Consider the following 25372-nt stretch of genomic DNA (forward strand, 5'->3'; position numbering starts at 1 on the left):
CACCCCCAGGTGTTTCTATGTAAAACAGCCACCTTGTACAGCAGTACTGCTGCATTTGTACAAGGTGGCTGACTTTTTCTCCTTGCCCACGTGGAACTCAACACGTACAAAATGTGTCTCATTGAGACCATTCCACTGTCCCTGAGGTGTGACTTTCCTTTCTAATGATACGCAGCACCACCCTTGTTAGCGCTGCCCGTCTTTTGACATCATTGGTTAGCTGGCTGCGCCTGTGCGTCTGCCCTGCTCCAAACAACGCCCCTCGTTGTCTTATTTTTTTGAACAGCGAGGGTGTGATTGATGGGCATGTGCAGTGCATATGTTTGCCTGTGTTCACTCATCTCCTTCCGCCTTCTTCAGACTGGGTGTCCTCATGGCCGCGGCAGGCGATAAGGGATCAGATGAGGCCGCCCAGTCTGAAGCAGGTGTAAGGACATGTGTGAGCGTCAAACATATTTACTGAACAAGGCCACGAATCCCAGCCACGCAGTGTGATTTTTTGAAAACACACTGTGGGTCTGGGATTCATGTCCATCACTAACCGTAATGGCCGACATTAAATGAGGTCAGAAGACAGGAAGCGCTCACAGCGCATGGCCAAGGGATCCCAATAGCGCAGACTCCTGTACAGCAAATAACAACGCTCAGGAATCTGCGCACAGCAGCTAGGTGTAAATTTTGACACCTGTGCTGCATCTCCTTAAAAAGACTAGTAGTCACGCCTCCACTACTGTTTGACAGTATAATGGGCTAAATAGTGTACGTGTTTTATTCAGCGTGTGCAAGGAGCAAAATTAAATAGAGCAACCTTTGACTTGTGCATCATTAATGCTGTTCAAGGTGTGGCTCTTGTACCTTGCAACACCTGAGGGGGGGTTAAAGGTAACCTTTGAAATTGGTTCAACTAGGCTTCGGCCTACACTCTGCTCCTCTACTCCTCCTGCTGACCCTGGGCTCAAACACCGCTAGTTTCTGCCCGGAACTGCTAGCTGCACAGAGAAAAACACCAGTCAATGTGTTCGTGGGGTTCAGCACCGCCAGCTGTTCCCCTGCTGTGTAGTCGGCATCGTGTCCAGCACAAGCCACGCTGGCACAACTGACCAAAAGCTGCCACCAGTGCAGGCTTCGGCCTACACTTTGCTCCTCTCCTCCTCCTGCTGACCCTGGGCTCTAACACCGCCAGTTTTTGCCCGGACATGCGAGCTGCACAGAGAAAAACACCAGTCAATGTGTCAGTGGGGTTCAGCACCGCCAGCTGTTCCCCTGCTGTGTAGCTTGCAACGTGACCTGCAAACGCCACGCAGGCACATGAACTGAAATTGAAGGGAGCCTGCCCCCCACCCCCAGGTGTTTCTATGTAAAACAGCCACCTTGTACAGCAGTACTGCTGCATTTGTACAAGGTGGCTGACTTTTTCTCCTTGCACACGTGGAACTCAACAAGTACAAAATGTGTCTCATTACAGACCATTACAATGTCCCTGAGGTGTGACTTTCCTTTTTAATGACACGCAGCACCCCCATTGTTAGCGCTGCCCGTCTCCTGACATCATTGGTTGGCTGGCTGTGCCTGTGCGTCCCCCCTGCCCGACACAACGCCCCCCGTTGTCTCATATATTTTGACTGCGAGGGTGTGATTGATGGGCACGAGCAGTGCATATGTTCCCCTGTCTTCACTCCCCTCCTTCCGCCTTCTTCTGACTGTGCGGCCTCATGGCCACGGCATGCGATAAGGGATCAGCTGAGGCCGCCCAGTCTGAAGCAGGTGTAAGGACATGTGTGAGCGGCGAACATATTTACTGCACAAGGCCACGAATCCCAGCACCGCAGTGTGACTTTAGGAAAAGCCACTGTGGGTCTGGGATTTATGGCCATCGTTAACCGCACCGGCCAACATGAAATGAGGTCATGAGACGGCCTGCACTAACAGGGTATTGCCAAGGGATAACACAAGAGCGCAGTTTCCTGTACTGCAAATAACAACGGTAAGGAATCTGCGCACAGCACCTAGGTGTAAATTTGTACACCTGTGCTGCGTCTCCTTAAAAAGACTAGTAGTCACGCCTCCACTACTGTTTGACAGTATAATGGGCTAAATAGTGTACGTGTTTAATTCAGCGTGTGCAAGGAGCAAAATTAAATAGAGCAACCTTTGACTTGTGCATCATTAATGCTGTTCAAGGTGTGGCTCTTGTACCTTGACACACCTGAGGGGGGGGTTAAAGGTAACCTTTGAAATTGGTTCAACTAGGCTTCGGCCTACACTCTGCTCCTCTACTCCTCCTGCTGACCCTGGGCTCAAACACCGCTAGTTTTTGCCCGGAACTGCTAGCTGCACAGAGAAAAACACCAGTCAATGTGTTAGTGGGGTTCAGCAACGCCAGCTGTTCCCCTGCTGTGTAGTCGGCAACGTGTCCAGAACAAGCCACGCTGGCACAACAGAACAAAAGCTGCCACCAGTGCAGGCTTCGGCCTACACTTTGCTCCTCTCCTCCTCCTGCTGACCCTGGGCTCAAACAACGCCAGTTTCTGCCCGGACATGCTAGCTGCACAGAGAAAAACACCAGCCAATGTGTTAGTGGGGTTCAGCACCGCCAGCTGTTCCCCTGCTGTGTAGCTGGCAACGTGTCCTGCAAACGCCACGCAGGCACATGAACTGAAATTGAAGGGAGCCTGCCCCCCACCCCCAGGTGTTTCTATGTATAACAGCCACCTTGTACAGCAGTACTGCTGCATTTGTACAAGGTGGCTGACTTTTTGTCCTTGCCCACGTGGAACTCAAAACGTACAAAATGTGTCTCATTGAGACCATTCCACTTTCCCTGAGGTGTGACTTTCCTTTCTAATGATACGCAGCACCCCCCTTGGTAGCGCTTCCCGTCTTCTGACATCATTGGTTGGCTTGTTGCGCCTGTGCGTCCGCCCTGCCTGAAACAATGCTCCTCGTTGTCTTATTTTGACTGCGAGGGTGTGATTGATGGGCACGAGCAGTGCATATCTTCACCTGTCTTAACTCATCTCCTTCCGCCTTCTTCAGACTGTGCAGCCTCATGGCCGCGGCATGCGAGAAGGGATCAGCAGAGGCCGCCCAGTCTGAAGCAGGTGTAAGGACGTGTGTGAGCGGCCAAAATATTTACTGCTCAAGGCCACAAATCACAGCACCGCAGTGTGACTTTATGAAAAGGCACTGTGGGTCTGGGATTTATGGCCATCGTTAACCGCACCGGCCAACATGAAATGAGGTCATAAGACGGGCAGCTCTAACAGGGCATTGCCAAGGGATAACACAAGAGCGCAGACTCCTGTACAGCAAATAACAACGCTCAGGAAGCTGCGCCAAGCACCAAGGCGTTATTTGGGACACCTGTGCTGCGTCTCCTTAAAAAGCCACGTCACGCATCCACTACAGTTTGACTGTAGAATGGGCTAAATTGTGTACGTCTTTCATTCAGCGTGTGCAAGTAGACAAATTAATAGAGCAACCTTTCACTTGTGCAGCATTAATACTGCACAAGGTGTGTCTCTTGTACTTTGTAATACCTGAGGTTAAAGGTTTCCTTTGAAATTGGTTCAAATAGGCTTCGGCCTACACTCTGCTCCTCTCCTCCTCCTCCTGCTTCAACACGGGCTCTAACATCGCTAGTTTTTGACCGCAAGTGCTAGCTGCACAGAGAAAAACACACGCCATTGTGTTAGTGGGGTTCAGCAACGCCAGCTGTTCCCCCACTGTGTAGCCGGCAAAGTGTCCTGCAAACGCAACGCAGACACAAAGCTGCCTCCAGTGCAGGCTTCGGCCTACACTCTGCTCCCCCTGCTTACCCTTAGCTCCAACACCGCTAGTTGGGGCTCTAGGAAGACAATCTTTAATAGGCAACGCATCTGGGTTCCAGCACCGCCAGCTGGTTCTCGGCAGTGTTCTTGTCACAGGTACTCCCTCGTGCCAAGCCTGGTTTCAGCACCGTCAGCTGTTTCCGGGTTGTGTCAAGCTCACTGAGACGCCTATGCTTGCCCCGTCGTGGTGCGGTCGGGTTAGCCAACTCCAGGGTGCCTCCAGTTTAGGAGCTTCCTATGTGGGCTGCGTGAACTGGTAGTCAAGGCTGGTTCTGTAGTGCCAGTAGGCCCAGCTCCCCCTGTAGGACTGTTGGGGTTCGGTAACTGCGGCTGCCTCGCGGCCTAGCTGTTCTCTCCTCTCCTGTGGGCCTTGGGGTCCACCACCTGGTTCCAGCACCGTCAGATGGTTCCAGGCCGAGCCTTTGGCTTAGGTGCCTCCTCCTGGGTATCCGAGATCCGCCAACGTCAGGCGGTCCTTGGTAGTGCTTTTAAGCGCGGGCACCTACAGCTTAGTAACCGGGTTCCCACCGCTAGCTGGTCCTCGGTCGTGCCATTGGCTCTTGCACACTGGGGCAACGCATCTGGGTTCCAGCACCGCCAGCTGGTTCTCGGCAGTGTTCTTGTCACAGGTACTCCCTCGTGCCAAGCCTGGTTTCAGCACCGTCAGCTGTTTCCGGGTTGTGTCAAGCTCACTGAGACGCCTATGCTTGCCCCGTCGTGGTGCGGTCGGTTTAGCCAACTCCAGGGTGCCTCCAGTTTAGGAGCTTCCTATGTGGGCTGCGTGAACTGGTAGTCAAGGCTGGTTCTGTAGTGCCAGTAGGCCCAGCTCCCCCTGTAGGACTGTTGGGGTTCGGTAACTGCGGCTGCCTCGCGGCCTAGCTGTTCTCTCCTCTCCTGTGGGCCTTGGGGTCCACCACCTGGTTCCAGCACCGTCAGCTGGTTCCAGGCCGAGCCTTTGGCTTAGGTGCCTCCTCCTGGGTATCCGAGTTCCGCCAACGTCAGGCGGTCCTTGGTAGTGCTTTTAAGCGCGGGCACCTACAGCTTAGAAACCGGGTTCCAGCACCGCCAGCTGGTCCTCGGTCGTGCCATTGGCTCTTGCACACTGGGGCAACGCATCTGGGTTCCAGCACCGCCAGCTGGTTCTCGGCAGTGTTTTTGTCACAGGTACTCCCTCGTGCCAAACCTGGTTTCAGCACCGTCAGCTGTTTCCGGGGTGTGTCAAACTCGCTGAGACGCCTATGTTTGCCCCGTCGTGTTGCAGTCGGGTTAGCCAACTCCAGGGTGCCTCCAGTTTAGGAGCTTCCTATGTGGGCTGCGTGAACTGGTAGTCAAGGCTGGTTCTGTAGTGCCAGTAGGCCCAGATCCCCCTGTAGGACTGTTGGGGTTCGGTAACTGTGGCTGCCTCGCGGCCTAGCTGTTCTCTCCTCTCCTGTGGGCCTTGGGGTCCACCACCTGGTTCCAGCACCGTCAGCTGGTTCCAGGCCGAGCCTTTGGTTTAGGTGCCTCCTCCTGGTTATCCGAGTTCCGCCAACGTCAGGCGGTCCTTTGTAGTGCTTTTAAGCGCGGGCACCTACAGCTTAGTAACCGGGTTCCAGCACCGCCAGCTGGTCCTCGGTCGTGCCATTGGCTCTTGCACACTGGGGCAACGCATCTGGGTTCCAGCACCGCCAGCTGGTTCTCGGCAGTGTTCTTGTCACAGGTACTCCCTCGTGCCAAGCCTGGTTTCAGCACCGTCAGCTGTTTCCGGGTTGTGTCAAGCTCACTGAGACGCCTATGCTTGCCCCGTCGTGGTGCGGTCGGGTTAGCCAACTCCAGGGTGCCTCCAGTTTAGGAGCTTCCTATGTGGGCTGCGTGAACTGGTAGTCAAGGCTGGTTCTGTAGTGCCAGTAGGCCCAGCTCCCCCTGTAGGACTGTTGGGGTTCGGTAACTGCGGCTGCCTCGCGGCCTAGCTGTTCTCTCCTCTCCTGTGGGCCTTGGGGTCCACCACCTGGTTCCAGCACCGTCAGCTGGTTCCAGGCCGAGCCTTTAGCTTAGTTGCCTCCTCCTGGGTATCCGAGTTCCGCCAACGTCAGGCGGTCCTTGCTAGTGCTTTTAAGCGCAGGCACCTACAGCTTAGTAACCGTGTTCCAGCACCGCCAGCTGGTCCTCGGTCGTGCCATTGGCTCTTGCACACTGGGGCAACGCATCTGGGTTCCAGCACCGCCAGCTGGTTCTCGGCAGTGTTTTTGTCACAGGTACTCCCTCGTGCCAAACCGGGTTTCAGCACCGTCAGCTGTTTCCGGGGTGTGTCAAACTCGCTGAGACGCCTATGTTTGCCCCGTCGTGTTGCAGTCGGGTTAGCCAACTCCAGGGTGCCTCCAGTTTAGGAGCTTCCTATGTGGGCTGCGTGAACTGGTAGTCAAGGCTGGTTCTGTAGTGCCAGTAGGCCCAGCTCCCCATGTAGGACTGTTGGGGTTCGGTAACTGCGGCTGCCTCGCGGCCTAGCTGTTCTCTCCTCTCCTGTGGGCCTTGGGGTCCACCACCTGGTTCCAGCACCGTCAGCTGGTTCCAGGCCGAGCCTTTGGCTTAGGTGCCTCCTCCTGGGTATCCGAGTTCCGCCAACGTCAGGCGGTCCTTGGTAGTGCTTTTAAGCGGGGGCACCTACAGCTTAGTAACCGGGTTCCAGCACCGCCAGCTGGTCCTCGGTCGTGCCATTGGCTCTTGCACACTGGGGCAACGCATCTGGGTTCCAGCACCGCCAGCTGGTTCTCGGCAGTGTTTTTGTCACAGGTACTCCCTCGTGCCAAACCTGGTTTCAGCACCGTCAGCTGTTTCCGGGGTGTGTCAAACTCGCTGAGACGCCTATGTTTGCCCCGTCGTGTTGCAGTCGGGTTAGCCAACTCCAGGGTGCCTCCAGTTTAGGAGCTTCCTATGTGGGCTGCGTGAACTGGTAGTCAAGGCTGGTTCTGTAGTGCCAGTAGGCCCAGCTCCCCCTGTAGGACTGTTGGGGTTCGGTAACTGCGGCTGCCTCGCGGCCTAGCTGTTCTCTCCTCTCCTGTGGGCCTTCGGGTCCACCACCTGGTTCTAGCACCGTCAGCTGGTTCTCGGCAGTGTCTTTTGCTCTTGTACCTTCTGCTCCCCATCCTGGTTCCAGTACCGTCAGCTGGTTCCGGGCAGAGCCTTTGGCTTAGGTGCCTCCTTCTGGGTATCCAAGTTCCACCAACGTCAGGTGGTCCTTGGTAGTGCTTTCAGGCACGGGTACCTCCTGCTTAGTAACCGGGTTCCAGTAACGTCAGCTGGTCCTCGGTAGTTCCATTGGCTCTTGGACCTTCGGCTACCCATCCGGGTTCCAGTACCGTCAGCTGGTTCTCGGCAGTGTCTTTTGCTCTTGTACCTTCTGCTCCCCATCCTGGTTCCAGTAACGTCAGCTGGTTCCGGGCAGAGCCTTTGGCTTAGGTGCCTCCTTCTGGGTATCCGAGTTCCGCCAACGCCAGGCGGTCCTTGGTAGTGCTTTTTAGCACGGGTACCTCCTGCTTAGTAACCGGGTTCCAGTAACGTCAGCTGGTCCTCGGTAGTTCCATAGGCTTTTGAACCTACGGGTAGCCATCCGAGTTCCAGTTCCATCAGCTGGTTCTTGGCATTTTCTCAGCCTTCTTGTACCTTCTGCTACATTTCCAAGTTTAAGACCTCAAAGTCGACGACCCGGAAGACCACCCCGATGACGACGACCCGGAAGACCACCCCGATGACGACGACGACGACCCGGAAGACCACCCCGAAGACGACGGCGGAGACGACGACGGCGGAGACGACGACGGCGGAGACGACGACGGCGGAGACGACGACGGCTGAGACGACGACGGCGGAGATGACGACACTGGAGACGACGACCCTGGAGACGACGACATGGAAGACCGAGAAGCAGAAGAACAAGAGGCTGCAGAACAAAGAGCAGAAGAACATTAAGCATAAGACTTAATATCAGAGCAAAAGATATTATCTAAATTATATGCAGAAGAAGACTAAGCAGTGTATGGGGGTGAGTCCGTTCCTCCTCGTGGTGCCCCTGGATAAAGCCTGATGCTGCAGGCCAAACTGAACGCGGACAAATGTAACTTTTGTGACTGGCAGAACGGAAGGTGTAATCTTCCAACTTTTATAGATAACAACTACGGGAATGCCTGTCACAAATGAGAATATGATGAAGAAGTAGAATAGGAAGAATAATAACAGTGGAATAAAAAGAATATGTAGAATAGGAAGAATAATAATAGTTGAATAAAATGAATATGAAGAATGTAATAAAAAAAAAAATAGGTAGAAGATAATAATAATAATATAATCTTTATATTTATATAGCGCTAACATATTCCGCAGCGCTTTACATTTTTTGCACACATTATCATGAAGAAGAAGATGAATAAGATGAAGAAGAAGATGAATAAGGTGAAGAAGAAGTTGATGTCAAAGATGCTGATGATGATGAAGATGAAAGTGTGGGAAAAGTAAAAAAAAAAAAGAAAAAAAAGAAGGGGAAGGGCGTGGAATAGTGAAACATCAATATCTGACAAAATAAAAAAAAATTTACATACTCAATATCTTTTTCACTCCGAACATCTTTAAAAAAAAAAAAACATGCTATTCTATTTGATTGGGCTAAACCTCATTGCCTTTAACCCCTTAATCCCATATGACGTACTATCCCGTCCAGGTGACCTGGGACTTAATTCCCATGGACGGGATAGTACGTCATATGCGATCGGCCGCGCTCACGGGGGGAGCGCGGCCGATCGCGGCCGGGTGTCAGCTGCCTATCGCAGCTGACATCCGGCACTATGTGCCAGGAGCGGTCACGGACCGCTCCCGGCACATTAACCCCCGGCACACCGCGATCAAAGATGATCGCGGTGTGCCGGCGGTGCAGGGAAGCATCGCGCAGGGAGGGGGCTCCCTGCGGGCTTCCCTGAGACGATCGGTACACGGTGATGTGCTCACCGTGTACCGAGCGTCTTCTCCCTGCAGTCCCCGGATCCAAAATGGCCGCCGGGCTGCATCCGGGTCCTGCAGGGAGCACTTCCGGGTCAGGATCAGGCTGCAGCTGCAGCTCTAATCCTGCCCGGCTGTATGTTAGATCACCGATCTAACAGAGTGCTGTGCACACTGTCAGATCGGTGATCTGTGATGTCCCCCCCTGGGACAAAGTGAAAAAGTAAAAAAAAAAATTTCCACACTTGTAAAAAAAAAAATAAAAAAAAAATTCCTAAATAAAGCAGAAAAAAAAAAAATATTATTCCCATAAATACATTTCTTTACATAAAAAAAAAACAAAAAAACAATAAAAGTACACATATTTAGTATCGCCGCGTCCGTAACGACCCGACCTATAAAACTGGCCCACTAGTTAACCCCTTCAGTGAACACCGTAAGAAAAAAAAAAAAAAAACGAGCCAAAAAACAACGCTTTATTATCATAACGCTGAACAAAGAGTGGAATAACACGCGATCAAAAAGACGGATATAAATAACCATGTTACCTCTGAAAACGTCATCTTGTCCCGCAAAAAACGAGCCGCCATATAGCATCATAACCAAAAAAATAAAAAAGTTATAGTCCTCTGAATAAAGCGATGCCAAAATAATTATTTTTTCTATAAAATAGCTTTTATCGTATAAAAGCGCCAAAACATAAAAAAAATGATATAAATGAGGTGTCGCTGTAATCGTACTGACCCGAAGAATAAAACTGCTTCATCAATTTTACCAAACGCGGAACGGTATAAACGCCTCCCCCAAAAGAAATTCATGAATAGCTGGTTTTTGGTCATTCTGCCTCACAAAAAAATCGGAATAAAAAGCGATCAAAAACTGTCACGTGTCCGAAAATGTAACCGATAAAAACGTCAACTCGTCCCGCAAAAAACAAGACCTCACATGACTCTGTGGACCAAAATATGGAAAAATTATAGGTCTCAAAATGTGGAGACGCAAAAACTTTTTTGCTATAAAAAGCGTCTTTTAGTGTGTGACGGCTGCCAATCATAAAAATCCGCTAAAAAACTCGCTATAAAAGTAAATCAAACCCCCCTTCATCACCCCCTTAGTTAGGCTAGGTTCACATTGCGTTAATGGGTTAACGCTAACGGACAGCGTTGCACGGCGAAAATGTCACAATTAACGCCGTGCAACGGGTCCGTTAGCACAACCATTGACAGCAATGTGATTTTCAGGTGTAGCGCATCGCTAGAGCGTGCCATTTTCGGCTCGCGCTAGCAAGGTGCCATTCTTTTGTGGCGCGCCTCAAACGCTGCTTGCAGCGTCCGCGGCGCGCCCGAGGTCCGATCCCCGATCTTCCAGAGCGGGGACGTTAACGCGACCACTAAACACGACACCTAAAAAGACATTGTGTTAGCGCAATCCGCTAGTGCTAAACGGATTTCCCTAACGCAATGTGAACCTAGCCTTAGGGAAAAATAATAAAATTAAAAAAAATGTATTTATTTCCATTTTCCGGTTAGGGTTAGGGTTAGGGTTAGGGCTAGGGTTGGGGCTAGGGTTAGGGTTTGGATTACATTTACGGTTGGGATTAGGGTTGGGATTAGAATTAGGGGTGTGTCTGGGTTAGGTGTGTGGTTAGGGTTACAGTTGGGATTAGGGTTAGTGGTGCGTTTGGATTAGGGTTTCATTTATAATTGGGGGGTTTCCACTGTTTAGACACATCAGGGGCTCTCCAAACGCGACATGGCGTCCGATCTCAATTCCAGCCAATTCTGCATTGAAAAAGTAAAACAGTGCTCCTTCACTTCCGAGCTCTCCCGTGCGCCCAAACAGGGGTTTACCCCAACATATGGGGTATCAGCGTACTCGAGACAAATTGGACAACAACTTTTTGGGTCCAAGTTCTCTTGTTATCCTTGGGAAAATAAAAATTTGGGGGGCTAAAAATCATTTTTGTGGGAAAAAAAAGGATTTTTATTTTCACGGCTCTGCGTTGTAAACTGTAGTGAAACACTTGGGGGTTCAAAGTTTTCACAACACATCTAGATAAGTTCCATGGGAGGTCTAGTTTCCAATATGGGGTCACTTGTGGGTGGTTTCTACTGTTTGGGTACATCAGGGGCTCTGCAAATGCAACGTGACGCCTGCAGACCAATCCATCTAAGTCTGCATTCCAAATGGCGCTCCTTCCCTTCCGAGCTCTGCCATGAGCCCAAACAGTGGTTCCCCCCCACATATGGGGTATCAGCGTACTCAGGACAAATTGAACAACAACTTTTGGGGTCCAATTTATTCTGTTACCCTTGTAAAAATACAAAGCTGGGGGCTAAAAAATCATTTTTGTGAAAAAAAAAAGAATTTTTATTTTCACGGGTCTGCGTTATAAACTGTAGTGAAACACTTAGGGGTTCAAAGTTCTCACAACACATCTAGATAAGTTCCATGGGAGGTCTAGTTTCTAATATGGGGTCACTTGTGGGGGGTTTGTACTGTTTGGGTACATCAGGGGCTCTGCAAATGCAACGTGACTCCTGCAGACCAATCCATCTAAGTCTGCATTCCAAATGGCGCTCCTTCCCTTCCGAGCTCTGCCATGCGCCCAAACAGTGGTTCCCCCCCACATATGGGGTATCAGCGTACTCAGGACAAATTGGACAACAACTTTTGGGGTCCAATTTATTATGTTACCCTTGTGAAAATACAAAACTGGGGGCTAAAAAATTTTTGCGAAAAAAAAATAAATTTATTTTAACGGCTCTGCGTTATAAACTGTAGTGAAACACTTGGGGAACCTCAAAGCTCTCAAAACACATCTAGATAAGTTCCTTAGAGGGTCTAGTTTCCAAAATGGTGTCACTTGTGGGGGTTTTTAATGTTTAGGCACATCAGGGGCTCTCCAAACCAACATGGCGTCCCATCTTAATTCCAGTCAATTTTGCATTGAAAAGTCAAATGGCGCTCCTTCCCTTCCGAGCTCTGCTATGCACCCAAAAAGTGGTTTACCCCCACATATGGGGTATCGTCGCACTCAGGACAAATTGCACAACAACTTTTGTGGTCTAATTTCTTCTCTTACCCTTGGGAAAATAAAAAATTGGGGGCGAAAAGATCATTTTTGTGAAAAAATAAGATTTTTTATTTTTACGGCTCTGCATTATAAACTTCTGTGAAGCACTTGTTGGGTCAAAGTGCTCACCACACATCTAGATAAGTTCCTTAAGGGGTCTACTTTTCAAAATGGTGTCACTTGTGAGGGGTTCCAATGTTTAGGCACATCAGGGGCTCTCCAAACGCAACATGGCGTCCCATCTCAATTCCAGTCAATTTTGCATTGAAAAGTCAAATGGCGCTCCTTTCCTTCCGAGCTCTGCCATGCGCCCAAACAGTGGTTTACCCCCACATATGGGGTATCGTCGCACTCAGGACAAATTGCACAACAACTTTTGTGGTCTAATTTCTTCTCTTACCCTTGGGAAAATAAAAAATTGGTGGCGAAAAGATTATTTTTGTGAAAAAATATGATTTTTTATTTTTACGGCTCTGCATTATAAACTTCTGTGAAGCACTTGTTGGGTCAAAGTGCTCACCACACCTCTAGATAAGTTCCTTAAGGGGTCTACTTTCCAAAATGGTGTCACTTGTGGGGATTTCAATGTTTAGGCACATCAGGGGCTCTCCAAACGCAACATGGCATCCCATCTCAATTCAAGTCAATTTTGCATTGAAAAGTAAAATGGCGCTCCTTCCCTTCCGAGCTCTGCCATACGCCCAAACAATGGTTTACACCCATATACGGGGTATCAGCGTACTCAGGACAAATTGGCCAACAATTTTTGAGGTTCAATTTCTTCTCTTACTCTTGGGAAAATAAAAAATTGGGGGCGAAAAGATCATTTTTGTGAAAAAATATGATTTTTTATTTTTACGGCTCTGCATTATAAACTTCTGTGAAGCAATTGGTGGGTCAAAGTGGTCACCACACATCTAGATAAGTTCCTTAGGGTGTCTACTTTCCAAAATGGTGTCACTTGTGGGGGGTTTCAATGTTTAGGCACATCAGTGGCTCTCCAAACGCAACATGGTGTCCCATCTCAATTCCTGTCAATTTTGCATTTAAAAGTCAAATGGCGCTCCTTCCCTTCCGAGCTCTGCCATGCGCCCAAACAGTGGTTTACCCCCACATATGGGGTATCAGCGTACTCAGTACAGATTGTACAACAATGTTTGGCATCCATTTTATCCTGTTACCCTTGGTAAAATAAAACAAATTGGAGCTGAAATAAATTTTGTGTGAAAAAAAGTTAAATATTCATTTTTATTTAAACATTCCAAAAATTCCTGTGAAACCCCTGAAGGGTTAATAAACTTCTTGAATGTGGTTTTGAGCACCTTGAGGGGTGCAGTTTTTAGAATGGTGTCACACTTGGGTATTTTCTATCATATAGACCCCTCAAAATGACATCAAATGAGATGTGGTCCCTAAAAAAAAATGGTGTTGTAAAAATGAGAAATTGCTGGTCAACTTTGAACCCTTATAACTCCCTAACAAAAAAAAATTTTGGTTCCAAAATTGTGCTGATGTAAAGGAGACATGTGGGAAATGTTACTTATTAAGTATTTTGCGTGACATATCTCTGTGATTTAAGGGCATAAAAATTTAAAGTTGGAAAATTGCGAAATTTTCAAAATTTTCGCCAAATTTCCGTTTTTTTCACAAATAAACGCAAGTTATATCGAATAAATGTTACTACTAAAATGAAGTACAATATGTCACGAGAAAACAATGTCAGAATCGCCAAGATCCGTTGAAGCGTTCCAGAGTTATAACCTCATAAAGGGACAGTGGTCAGAATTGTAAAAATTGGCCCGGTCATTAACGTGCAAACCACCCTCGGGGCTTAAGGGGTTAATGTCTCCGCCACCTCCCACAATACATCCTACATTATTCTTAGTTGTTTTCCTTGATGTAGAATGAACCTACAAGGAAAGAAAGGGTTTATTTTAATTCCGATATTTTGGTCCCATTGACTTGCATTGGGATCTGGTATCGGTATCGGCGATATCCGATATTTTTTGAATATCGGCCGATCCCAACCGATACCGATACTTTCCGATATCGGAAGGTATCGCTCAACACTACTCAACACTATTGGTAAGTCGTTGTGTGGTCGCTGGGGAGCTGTCACACAGACAGCTCTCTCCAGCGACCAACGATCAGGGGAACAACTTCGGCATCGTTGAAACTGTCTTTAACGATGCCGAAGTCCCTGGGTAACCAGGGTAAACATCGGGTTACTAAGCGCAGGGCCGCGCTTAGTAACCCGATATTTACCCTGGTTACCATTGTAAAAGTAAAAAAAAAACCACTACATACTTACATTCTGATGTCTGTCACGTCCCCCGGCGTCAGCTTCCCTGGCACTGGCCGTAAAGCAGAGCGGTGACGTCACCGCTGTGCTCTGCTTTACGGCCGGCCAGCGCTGACACAGTGCAGGGAAGCTGACGCCGGGGGACGTGACAGACATCAGAATGTAAGTATGTAGTGTTTTTTTTTACTTTTACAATGGTAACCAGGGTAAATATCGGGTTACTAAGCGCGGCCCTGCACTTAGTAACCAGATGTTTACCCTGGTTACAGGTGAACACATCGCTAGATCGGCGTCACACACGCCGATCTAGCGATGACAGCGGGTGATCAGCGACCAAAAAAATATCCTGATCATTCCCCACGACCAACGATCTCCCAGCAGGGGCCTGATCGTTGGTCGCTGTCACACATAAAGATATCGTTAGCGGGATCATTGCTACATCACAAAAAAGCGTGACATTGCAACGATATCGTTAATGAAATCGTTATGTGTGAAGTTACCTTTACGGTAATTGATAGGGGGAGAGAGAGTTCGGAGAGGTGCTAACAGCAGCAGTGATAAACAGGGCGATTGATCAGAAATCTCATGTACTTGACATTTCTTGCTGCATTCGAATTACAATTACACATTAAGCAGTGGCAAGCCATTGGAAAAAATCTGAAATGAGGCATCTGAAACTGTGATTGTTAGTCAGAAGCAACTATGTTGAGTTTTTACATTGTTGGTGCAATTCCCTTTGCAAAGGGGTAATAATTGTTTTCATTTTGTTTGTTTGTTTTAAAAAAAAGAAAAATCCTCATTATCCAAACATTTAACTGCAACTGTCAATGTCAGAAACTGTGAGTGTCGCGAGCAATGTTTTTTGCACATCTGCTTTAGGCTGCCGTCACACTAGCAGTATTTGGTCAGTATTTTACATCAGTATTTGTAAGCCAAAACCAGGAGTGGAACAAATAGAGGAAAAGTATAATAGAAACATATGCACCACTTCTGAATTTATCACCCACTCCTGGTTTTGGCTTACAAATACTGATGTAAAATACTGACCAAATACTGCGAGTGTGACGGCAGCCTTACTAGTCAACTTTTACATCCATACACGCTGTGAGAATCTGAGGTTGTGGATTGCAATAATCACCTAGGCAGGTTAATGTTGCAACTATTTTTTATTCCTTATGTCCATGGCTTTACAGCAGATTCAGGTAAATGGCCAAAATACATTGCCCAAGTCCACATGATCAGTTCCCCGGGGCCGATAATCCCACTGCCCCCATATACGGTGATACTCACTGTCTCCCAACTTTTGGTTGGCCCACAGAGTTTGTATCTCCCACCAGTATAGTCCTGTAGTCACAGTCCATGCAATTTAAACGACAGATCCCTCATCCGTAGCAGGGGGATCCAGCCCAGCCGGCAATCGATCTCCAAATGTAGACATTTAGCTATGAATATGTGATTTTGATTACTTGTTTCTCTAGTCCAGTTAGGCACTCATGCATGTCACACTTATAATATGAGATGCCGCTACATTTTACTTTCTGTATTATGGTAGGGATGGGACTTCAGATGGGCTTAACAAGGACCTACAGGAGGCTATTTTTCAATTCAGGGATTTGCTCAAAAAAGGACCCGCATTTGGTGGAATCATGAGTTCCTAGATAGATATACTCGATCCGATCTTATCCCCAGGGGCTTACGGAACCAGGTCTTTCCCTCATTTCCTATAACTGATGATGTTTTTAAAAATAAATGGGAGGACTTGACAAATACATGCTCTAAGGGATTCTTGACTTTATTAAAAGAAATGAACCAGAGTACATTAGAATCTCTTGAATCAGAAATTGATAAGCTACAGGTGATTTTGTGGAGGGATATGACGAATGAGGTCCTCAAGAAATTTAATGATGATACCGATACTGAGCTACAGAAATGGGCCCATGAGATTCAAGTAACAAAATCAAAGAGATTCAAGAGGGATATTCAGGACAAACAAATGTCCCGGGTATACAGATGGCGTAATACTACTGAGCGTTCTCGATGAGCCACCTCTATGCGATCTAATAGGTCCTTTGAGGAGGACAATGTATCTAGAAGACCTTAAAGTGGTGGCTCATTGTCACAAGACTCTTCTAATATGAAGATTGTGGCCCGGCAATTTTCTGAGAAGAAGACATCCAGGGATAAGTGTGCCCAGAGTGTGTCACAGGGTGGTTTACAGGTATTCAACCTTTCTGACCATGTTCTCACTGAGGTACAGGTGGAGGTTTTGAGTAAGGGTCTTACTTTTTCCCCTAGCAATTTATTTAACTATTTTACAGCTTTAAGAGATGTACACCTCTTCTCTTGGAAGCTGGTCCTTAAAAAGCTCCACAGCAATGGTCAATCATTGGATCCCGTGAGTGAAATTGAGAGGGAGGCATTGAAGGATTTGGAGGACCTACTTGCAGTAGAAACTATCCAGTCCACAATTAGGTTTCCATCCTTTATTATGCCCAGATCGGCGAGGTTCCCTCCCTTGTCCCTTTGTCCAGTGGTAGAGATCTTTACCAGATTGGTTTCTGAGGATCTTAAGAAATTGTGACCTAAACGTAAATATGTTAATTTAAACCTTTACCCAACGTCAGGCAATGATGCAATTACAAACTTTTACTGATGTTGTCTTCAAACCAGCGGACCGGGGGGGGGGGGGGAACTCATCATCTGGCCAAATGAGAAATACGAACTTGAAGCTTTTCGTCAGCTTAGAGACACCACTACCTATGACAAATTGTCGTATAATCCAATGTCCTCCTTCTCGATGGAGCTCTTATCTATTCTGTTCAGGGCCTACGAGGCAAATATTATTACTAAGGGTAATAAGTAAGGGTAAGGGTAAGCTACCCAGGGTTCCGTTTTAACTATTATCTAAAATCCACAAGGATGCCCTTAATCCCCCGGGGCGTTCCATAGTGTCTGAGATTGGAGGATTGTGTGATTTATCGATTTTTATTTTAAACCAATAGTCAAAACCTTACCCTCCTATGTCTGTGACTCGACAGACGTCCTGGCATGGGTTGATGGCATCCTTGTGGACAGATATGTTCTTCCGGTCACAGCTGATGCGGATTCGCTTTATACTTGTATCAATCACTCCCACGGTCTGGATGCAGCCAGCCTCTGAAGGTTGACCCTCATCGTCACGTCCAGACGGATGTCTTCAGGAAGTGTACATTGTAACGCTCGTGCCCAGACTGGTTGGCACGGGCATCCGGGGGTGTAGCCCCACTGGACCACTGACCAAACTACCCTGGAAGAGGCATACCTAAGTAGCTTCCTAGGTGTGTGCTGGAGCCTCTGTTGGTGAGGTCAGACTTGTGCGGCAGGTAACTACCAGGTACCGCTCCAGGGTGGTGTTTGGCTGTGGATGCTGATCCCACCGGGGGACAGGACACAGACAGACAGGCACGGCTGTGACACTGGCAGGCGGACAGGTACGGCAGAGGTCCTAACCAGCAGATGGGCTTGACGGAGACACAGGCAGGCAGGCGGGCATGGCTGGCACTCTGGCAGACAGGCAGGCATGGCTGGCACTCTGGCAGGTCACACGGACAGGGTTAATACTCTGGTAGGAACTGGAATACAGGCGTGTGTATGGAAACAGGTAAGAACCTGTTCAGACAGGAGGGTATATGGGAACAGGTAGGGACCTTTTCAGACTGCTGAATATAAAGAAACAGGTAGAGACCTGTGCGGCAAGTTGTAGAAAGGAGAGAGAGCAAGAGAGGATGCAAAAGGAGAACCACAGGAGGCGGAGTTAAGAGCAGGAGGTGGAGCCAAGAACAGAAACGCAGCTAACAGCATAAAAGGAGAAGACAGAGCTAAGAGCAGAGAAGAGGAAGGCGGAGGCGGAGCCAAGAATGGAGACACTGGAGGCGGAGCCAAGAGCTGAACCGCAGGAGGCAATGCCAAGAGCCAGAAGGCGGAGAGCCACAGGTTGTGGCGAGTAAAGCAGAGAAGCACACAGCAACGCATAGTGGCGAACAGAGCAGGGAGGAGCAGAGCCACTGATTGTGGCAGCAGAGCAGAGAAGTGCAGAGTCACAGGTAGTTGTGAGCAGAGCAGAGAAGTGCAGAGCCACGGACAATGGCGAGCAGAGCAGAGAGGTGCAGAGCCACTGGTAGTAGGAAACAGAGCAGAGAGATAAGGCAGAGGTACACACAGCAGAGTGGGAATGGCAAGCAAACAAAGAAGGAACAGGAACGGACAGAGACCAGAGTTCAGACCGGAACGGACACGGATACACAAACAGAACACCGATAAAGCCCTGCGTAATGTAGCCCTCAGAGACAGAGACAGGACACGACCTGGCAGCTCAGTAGCAAATACTAACTGAGGGAAATAGTTTGTTCAGGCATCCTCCAATGGGTGAAGATGCATTTAGAATCAGAGGCCTCTAGGCTATTGGCCAGGGACACCATAGAGAGGTGCACACAGTCTCAATAAGGATCCGTATTTGCCAGTGCCGCCCCCCTATGCACACAGCCAGGAAGTGTACACAGAGCAAGCGGCCATGGAGCCGGCAGCAGACAGATCTCACAGCATGGCACGGCGTGAGTGAATTGATGTAACAGGCAGGTGGGGGATGGAAGTGATGCCGGCAATGTTGTTACACACATCAGTAAATTCTTTGATTCATGCTAAGCCAGCACACTATCCAGCTACCATTAGGGCTGTCCAGGCCGGACAGTTTCTCAGGGTGAGACGGATTTGTTCTTCTGACACTAGGTTTGAGACTCTATAGACCTATATCTTGCTGGGAGAAGAAGAGAGAGCGGTGGAGATAGCAGCGCGGTATGTGAGCGAATGTCATAGACTACGAGAAAGAGAACTATGATGCCATGGACTATAGCCCCCAACCTGGACCTGCCCCATCCACCTCCCCTATGCCATGGACTATAGCCCCCACCCTGGATCTGCCCCATCCATCTCCCCTATGCCATGGACTATAGCCCCCACCCTGGATCTGCCCCATCCACCTCCCCCCACAGCTCCTACCCAACATCCCCTCAGTCCCTATCCCTATTGCCTCTATACACTTGCTTTGGCAAAACTGATGTGTATTTGGTCCTGCCAATAAAGCTTCTTTGAATCTTGAATCTTGAATCTTGACTCAGGTCTCTGATTTGAGGGACCATTTTGAGGGCCAGGGGTACAGTCGTAGATGCATCAGGCATGGATATGATCGAGCAAGAAAGACTCCACGCAGCAACCTTATACATACTTGTCCGTCCAGGGAAAGAGTTTGTGGCGATACATCACCACTTATAATCATGAGTGGTTTAATATGCGTCTAATCATGTATTGGGACATTTTGAGGACTTAACCCTCTTTGGGACCAGTTTTGGGTAGTCTCCCCTCAATGACTTCAAGATGATCAAAAAAGCGATCTTCTAGTTAGGAGCCACTACACTCCTGCACCTAATATTTATTTGGGTACACGTGGCCCTATGCCAGGCTGTGTCCCATGTGGACACTGTCTCGTCTGCGCCAATGTCCTGCGCTGCTCTAGTTTAGCATCTTCTGATTTTTTAAGAACTTTTGATATACGCCAGTGTATATCCTGCGGCAGCACCAATGCTGTTTATTATGCCACCTGCCCCAGGATATACGTTGGCCTCACCACTAGGGAACTCTGGGTACGGGTGAGCATGTGCGGGACATTGGTGTGGCCGCGGCAGTGTCTGAATTTTCAGAGTTGAGAACGATTCCCCGGCATTTTAAGTCTCACCACGGATGTGATGCCAGGACACTTAGAATCCGGGGAATCGATATTCTCCATCTGGGCATTAGAGATGGCAATAACAAAAAACTAATTGCACAGATGAAGGCTAAGTGGATTGTTGCTTTAGATACCAAGGTGCCTAAGGGCCTCAGCGAATCCCTGAGCTGTGCCCCCTTCTTATAAATCATTGATGGTCCGAGTTACCCATCTTGTGTTTGGATGTCTTTCTTTTTGTGTTTTTAACTTTTTTATTTGTATTTTTTTAGTGATTTTGTGATTCTGTGCTCATTTGGCCTTCATCCTGCCCTTTGGATCGTCTCTTTATCAGCATCTTAGATTGATACTCATTGGACAGATATATGGAACCTAGACACTGGCACCTTACAATCAAGCAACAATGGAGTTGGCACCTCCGTGTGAATATACATGGACTATTGTGATATAATTGATACGTTTTCCACTTTATTCCTACTTTTTGGTGGCTCTAGATGTGCTTCTTCCATTTGTTGATGAAGTGTATTGTAGGTAATTAACTGAGCATTTTTTTGTTTCTATTTCTGTTTTTTTACTTATTTTTTTATATTTCTTTTAACAATTATTTATTTTTTTATTTATATTTTTTTTCCTTACAATAATGATTGCGTTGCTCATTGTCAGGTATTATCATTTGGACTTTGTTTTTGTCAGATGTATACATTGTAATTCTGATGAGTACTTCACAGTCTCTTTTGTATACTCCATATTGGCTGTGCGCATGCTCAGTGCTGTTTGTCGGCTTCCTATGCCGCCGAGCATCTCCATATTCTCGGTACTAGCGCTGTAGAATATGATGCTTTGGCTGCTGCAGGACCCGGGGTACGCGCTGACCATGTGCCGCTGTTGCCATTCTGATTGATCTATTTGAACCATGCGACCGATCACAAGGGCTATTTGAAGGTCCTTTTTGCATATTGTGACCATCCCCTTGAGAAAACTGCGTTTGTGCCAGCGAAAATGTGCGTCGGGGCTGACATCCATCCTTGGGGTGACCACCTCTCTTTCTCACAGACCTGGGTAAGCTTGTCCCCTTGCACTTTTTAGGTATTATCCTGTGTGATGTGTGTTTATTTAATTAATATGGGGGCATTCTTTTTCCGTGGTCTTGTTTTTGCATCATAATATAATGCCTGATACCTTGCACTGCTGAGGTGGTTACCTCTCTTCCTGTCCGTACCTCCGTGGAGTATGGGTAACTTTATTTAATGTGGTTTATTTATTCTTTTTGATATTCAATAAAGATTTATAGTGTTTGTTCATAAAATTATCCCCTGGTACTCCTTTTTCTCCTATTTGCCATGTTTTTTGGAGGTGGTGTAACTTTTTAGGGTGGGCCACCATAGGTGCCCCATTCTCTTACCATTTGATATGCAGTTGGGTTGGTTTCTACTTTCTGTACTAGTACCTTCTTGCCCAGCATTTCTTACTATGTTCTTTTTTCCAAGTGTTGATTAATTTGAGTCGAAAAGATTGTTAAAAGATAATTATAATGTTTTACAAAATGTATGCTAAAGAAAAATTGGCATCGGTATTGGATAGGGTATTTTAAACAAAAAATTCCATACATGACTAGAAATGTGGGAGTTGCATGAAGCAGTAGCACCATCACTGGCACCACCAATTTAGGCAGTAATACTACTAAATGAAAGTCACAAAACTTTCCTTTGCCTCTAGCAGTATTATTAGTGGGAAAAAGGAAAATACAGAGGGTGTTACAAAATATATTGCACATTAGTCTTTTCAGTTATAGTAGTATAATGTTACCTCTGACAGTGACACTGTCAGTGTGAGTCAGTGCTCTGCACAGAACAAACTGTTAAAACTAAGAAGAAAAACGCTGGACTTTTTTTTATCTAAAACAATTTGTGTAGTCTGTAAATGAGCTGTGTCATTAAATGGGTTGTTAGCTACTATCGGTTCCCATCTGTTTCTATAGAGAGGTCTCTCTTATATTACTAATGCTGTATTTGTGTTACAGAGATGGAAAAGTGTTGCACAAAGTCTTAGCAGTCAGCACAATGTAAAATATATTGTTTCAAGGCATCTGGAGGCTTTCAAGTAATGCAATCTGTTGCAAATTGACTCACTGCAAATCAAAATTTGAAATTCAAATTTGCTAAGCTTGCAGAATATCGGAAAATATTGTACAAACTTAGCAAACTGAATTTCAAAAGATTCAACATCTTTAGTAGTCAGCTCCCCTTAGCTCTTTTTTAGCTGTATAGAAAGATATCATGTGTCATTATCAAAAGTTTCAGCACACTAAAAAATTGTAATAACTTAGTAACATAGTTAGTAAGGCCGAAAAAAGACATTTGTCCATCCAGTTCAGCCTATATTCCATCATAATAAATACCCAGATCTACGTCCTTCTACAGAACCTAATAATTGTATGATACAATATTGTTCTGCTCCAGGAAGACATCCAGGCCTCTCTTGAACCCCTCGACTGAGTTCGCCATCACCACCTCCTCAGGCAAGCAATTCCAGATTCTCACTGCCCTAACAGTAAAGAATCCTCTTCTATGTTGGTGGAAAAACCTTCTCTCCTCCAGACGCAAAGAATGCCCCCTTGTGCCCGTCACCTTCCTTGGTATAAACAGATCCTCAGCGAGATATTTGTATTGTCCCCTTATATACTTATACATGGTTATTAGATCGCCCCTCAGTCGTCTTTTTTCTAGACTAAATAATCCTAATTTCGCTAATCTATCTGGGTATTGTAGTTCTCCCATCCCCTTTATTAATTTTGTTGCCCTCCTTTGTACTCTCTCTAGTTCCATTATATCCTTCCTGAGCACCGGTGCCCAAAACTGGACACAGTACTCCATGTGCGGTCTAACTAGGGATTTGTACAGAGGCAGTATAATGCTCTCATCATGTGTATCCAGACCTCTTTTAATGCACCCCATGATCCTGTTTGCCTTGGCAGCTGCTGCCTGGCACTGGCTGCTCCAGGTAAGTTTATCATTAACTAGGATCCCCAAGTCCTTCTCCCTGTCAGATTTACCCAGTGGTTTCCCGTTCAGTGTGTAATGGTGATATTGATTCCCTCTTCCCATGTGTATAACCTTACATTTATCATTGTTAAACCTCATCTGCCACCTTTCAGCCCAAGTTTCCAACTTATCCAGATCCATCTGTAGCAGAATACTATCTTCTCTTGTATTAACTGCTTTACATAGTTTTGTATCATCTGCAAATATCGATATTTTACTGTGTAAACCTTCTACCAGATCATTAATGAATATGTTGAAGAGAACAGGTCCCAATACTGACCCCTGCGGTACCCCACTGGTCACAGCGACCCAGTTAGAGACTATACCATTTATAACCACCCTCTGCTTTCTATCACTAAGCCAGTTACTAACCCATTTACACACATTTTCCCCCAGACCAAGCATTCTCATTTTGTGTACCAACCTCTTGTGCGGCACGGTATCAAACGCTTTGGAAAAATCGAGATATACCACGTCCAATGACTCACCGTGGTCCAGTCTATAGCTTACCTCTTCATAAAAACTGATTAGATTGGTTTGACAGGAGCGATTTCTCATAAACCCATGCTGATATGGAGTTAAACAGTTATTCTCATTGAGATAATCCAGAATAACATCCCTCAGAAACCCTTCAAATATTTTACCAACAATAGAGGTTAGACTTACTGGCCTATAATTTCCAGGTTCACTTTTAGAGCCCTTTTTGAATATTGGCACCACATTTGCTATGCGCCAATCCTGCGGAACAGACCCTGTCTCTATAGAGTCCCTAAAAATAAGAAATAATGGTTTATCTATTACATTACTTAGTTCTCTTAGTACTCGTGGGTGTATGCCATCCGGACCCGGAGATTTATCTATTTTAATCTTATTTAGCCGGTTTCGCACCTCTTCTTGGGTTAGATTGGTGACCCTTAATATAGGGTTTTCATTGTTTCTTGGGATTTCACCTAGCATTTCATTTTCCACCGTGAATACCGTGGAGAAGAAGGTGTTTAATATGTTAGCTTTTTCCTCGTCATCTACAACCATTCTTTCCTCACTATTTTTTAAAGGGCCTACATTTTCAGTTTTTATTCTTTTACTATTGATATAGTTGAAGAACAGTTTGGGATTAGTTTTACTCTCCTTAGCAATGTGCTTCTCTGTTTCCTTTTTGGCAGCTTTAATTAGTTTTTTAGATAAAGTATTTTTCTCCCTATAGTTTTTTAGAGCTTCAATGGTGCCATCCTGCTTTAATAGTGCAAATGCTTTCTTTTTACTGTTAATTGCCTGTCTTACTTCTTTGTTTAGCCACATTGGGTTTTTCCTATTTCTAGTCCTTTTATTCCCACAAGGTATAAACCGCTTACACTGCCTATTTAGGATGTTCTTAAACATTTCCCATTTATTATCTGTATTCTCATTTCTGAGGATATTGTCCCAGTCTACCAGATTAAGGGCATCTCTAAGCTGTTCAAACTTTGCCTTCCTAAAGTTCAATGTTTTTGTGACTCCCTGACAAGTCCCCCTAGTGAAAGACAGGTGAAACTGCACAATATTGTGGTCGCTATTTCCTAAATGCCCAACCACCTGCAGATTTGTTATTCTGTCAGGTCTATTAGATAGTATTAGGTCTAAAAGTGCTGCTCCTCTGGTTGGATTCTGCACCAATTGTGAAAGATAATTTTTCTTGGTTATTAGCAGAAACCTGTTGCCTTTATGGGTTTCACAGGTTTCTGTTTCCCAGTTAATATCCGGGTAGTTAAAGTCCCCCATAACCAGGACCTCATTATGGGTTGCAGCTTCATCTATCTGCTTTAGAAGTAGACTTTCCATGCTTTCTGTTATATTTGGGGGTTTGTAACAGACCCCAATGAGAATTTTGTTACCATTTTTCCCTCCATGAATTTCAACCCATATGGACTCGACATCCTCATTCCCTTCGCTAATATCCTCCCTTAAAGTGGACTTTAGACAAGACTTTACATAGAGACAAACCCCTCCTCCTCTCCGATTTTTACGATCCTTTCTAAACAGACTGTAACCCTGTAAGTTAACTGCCCAGTCATAGCTTTCATCTAACCATGTCTCGGTTATTCCCACTATGTCAAAGTTACCTGTAGATATTTCTGCTTCTAGTTCTTCCATCTTGTTTGTCAGGCTTCTGGCGTTTGCGAGCATGCAGTTTAGAGGATTTTGTTTTGTTCCAATCTCCTCACTGTGGATTGTTTTAGAAATGTTCTTACCTCCCTTCTGAGTATGTTTTCCTGGGTCGTCTTTGTTCGAGTCTAATGTTTTTCTTCCCGTCCCCTCTTCTTCTAGTTTAACGCCCTCCTGATGAGTGTAGCGAGTCTTCTGGCGAATGTGTGTTTCCCAGGTTTGTTGAGGTGTAGTCCGTCTCTGGCGAGGAGTCCATCATAC

The sequence above is a fragment of the Ranitomeya imitator genome, chromosome 10 (genome assembly GCF_032444005.1).
Source record: "Ranitomeya imitator isolate aRanImi1 chromosome 10, aRanImi1.pri, whole genome shotgun sequence".
NCBI lineage: Eukaryota > Metazoa > Chordata > Amphibia > Anura > Dendrobatidae > Ranitomeya > Ranitomeya imitator.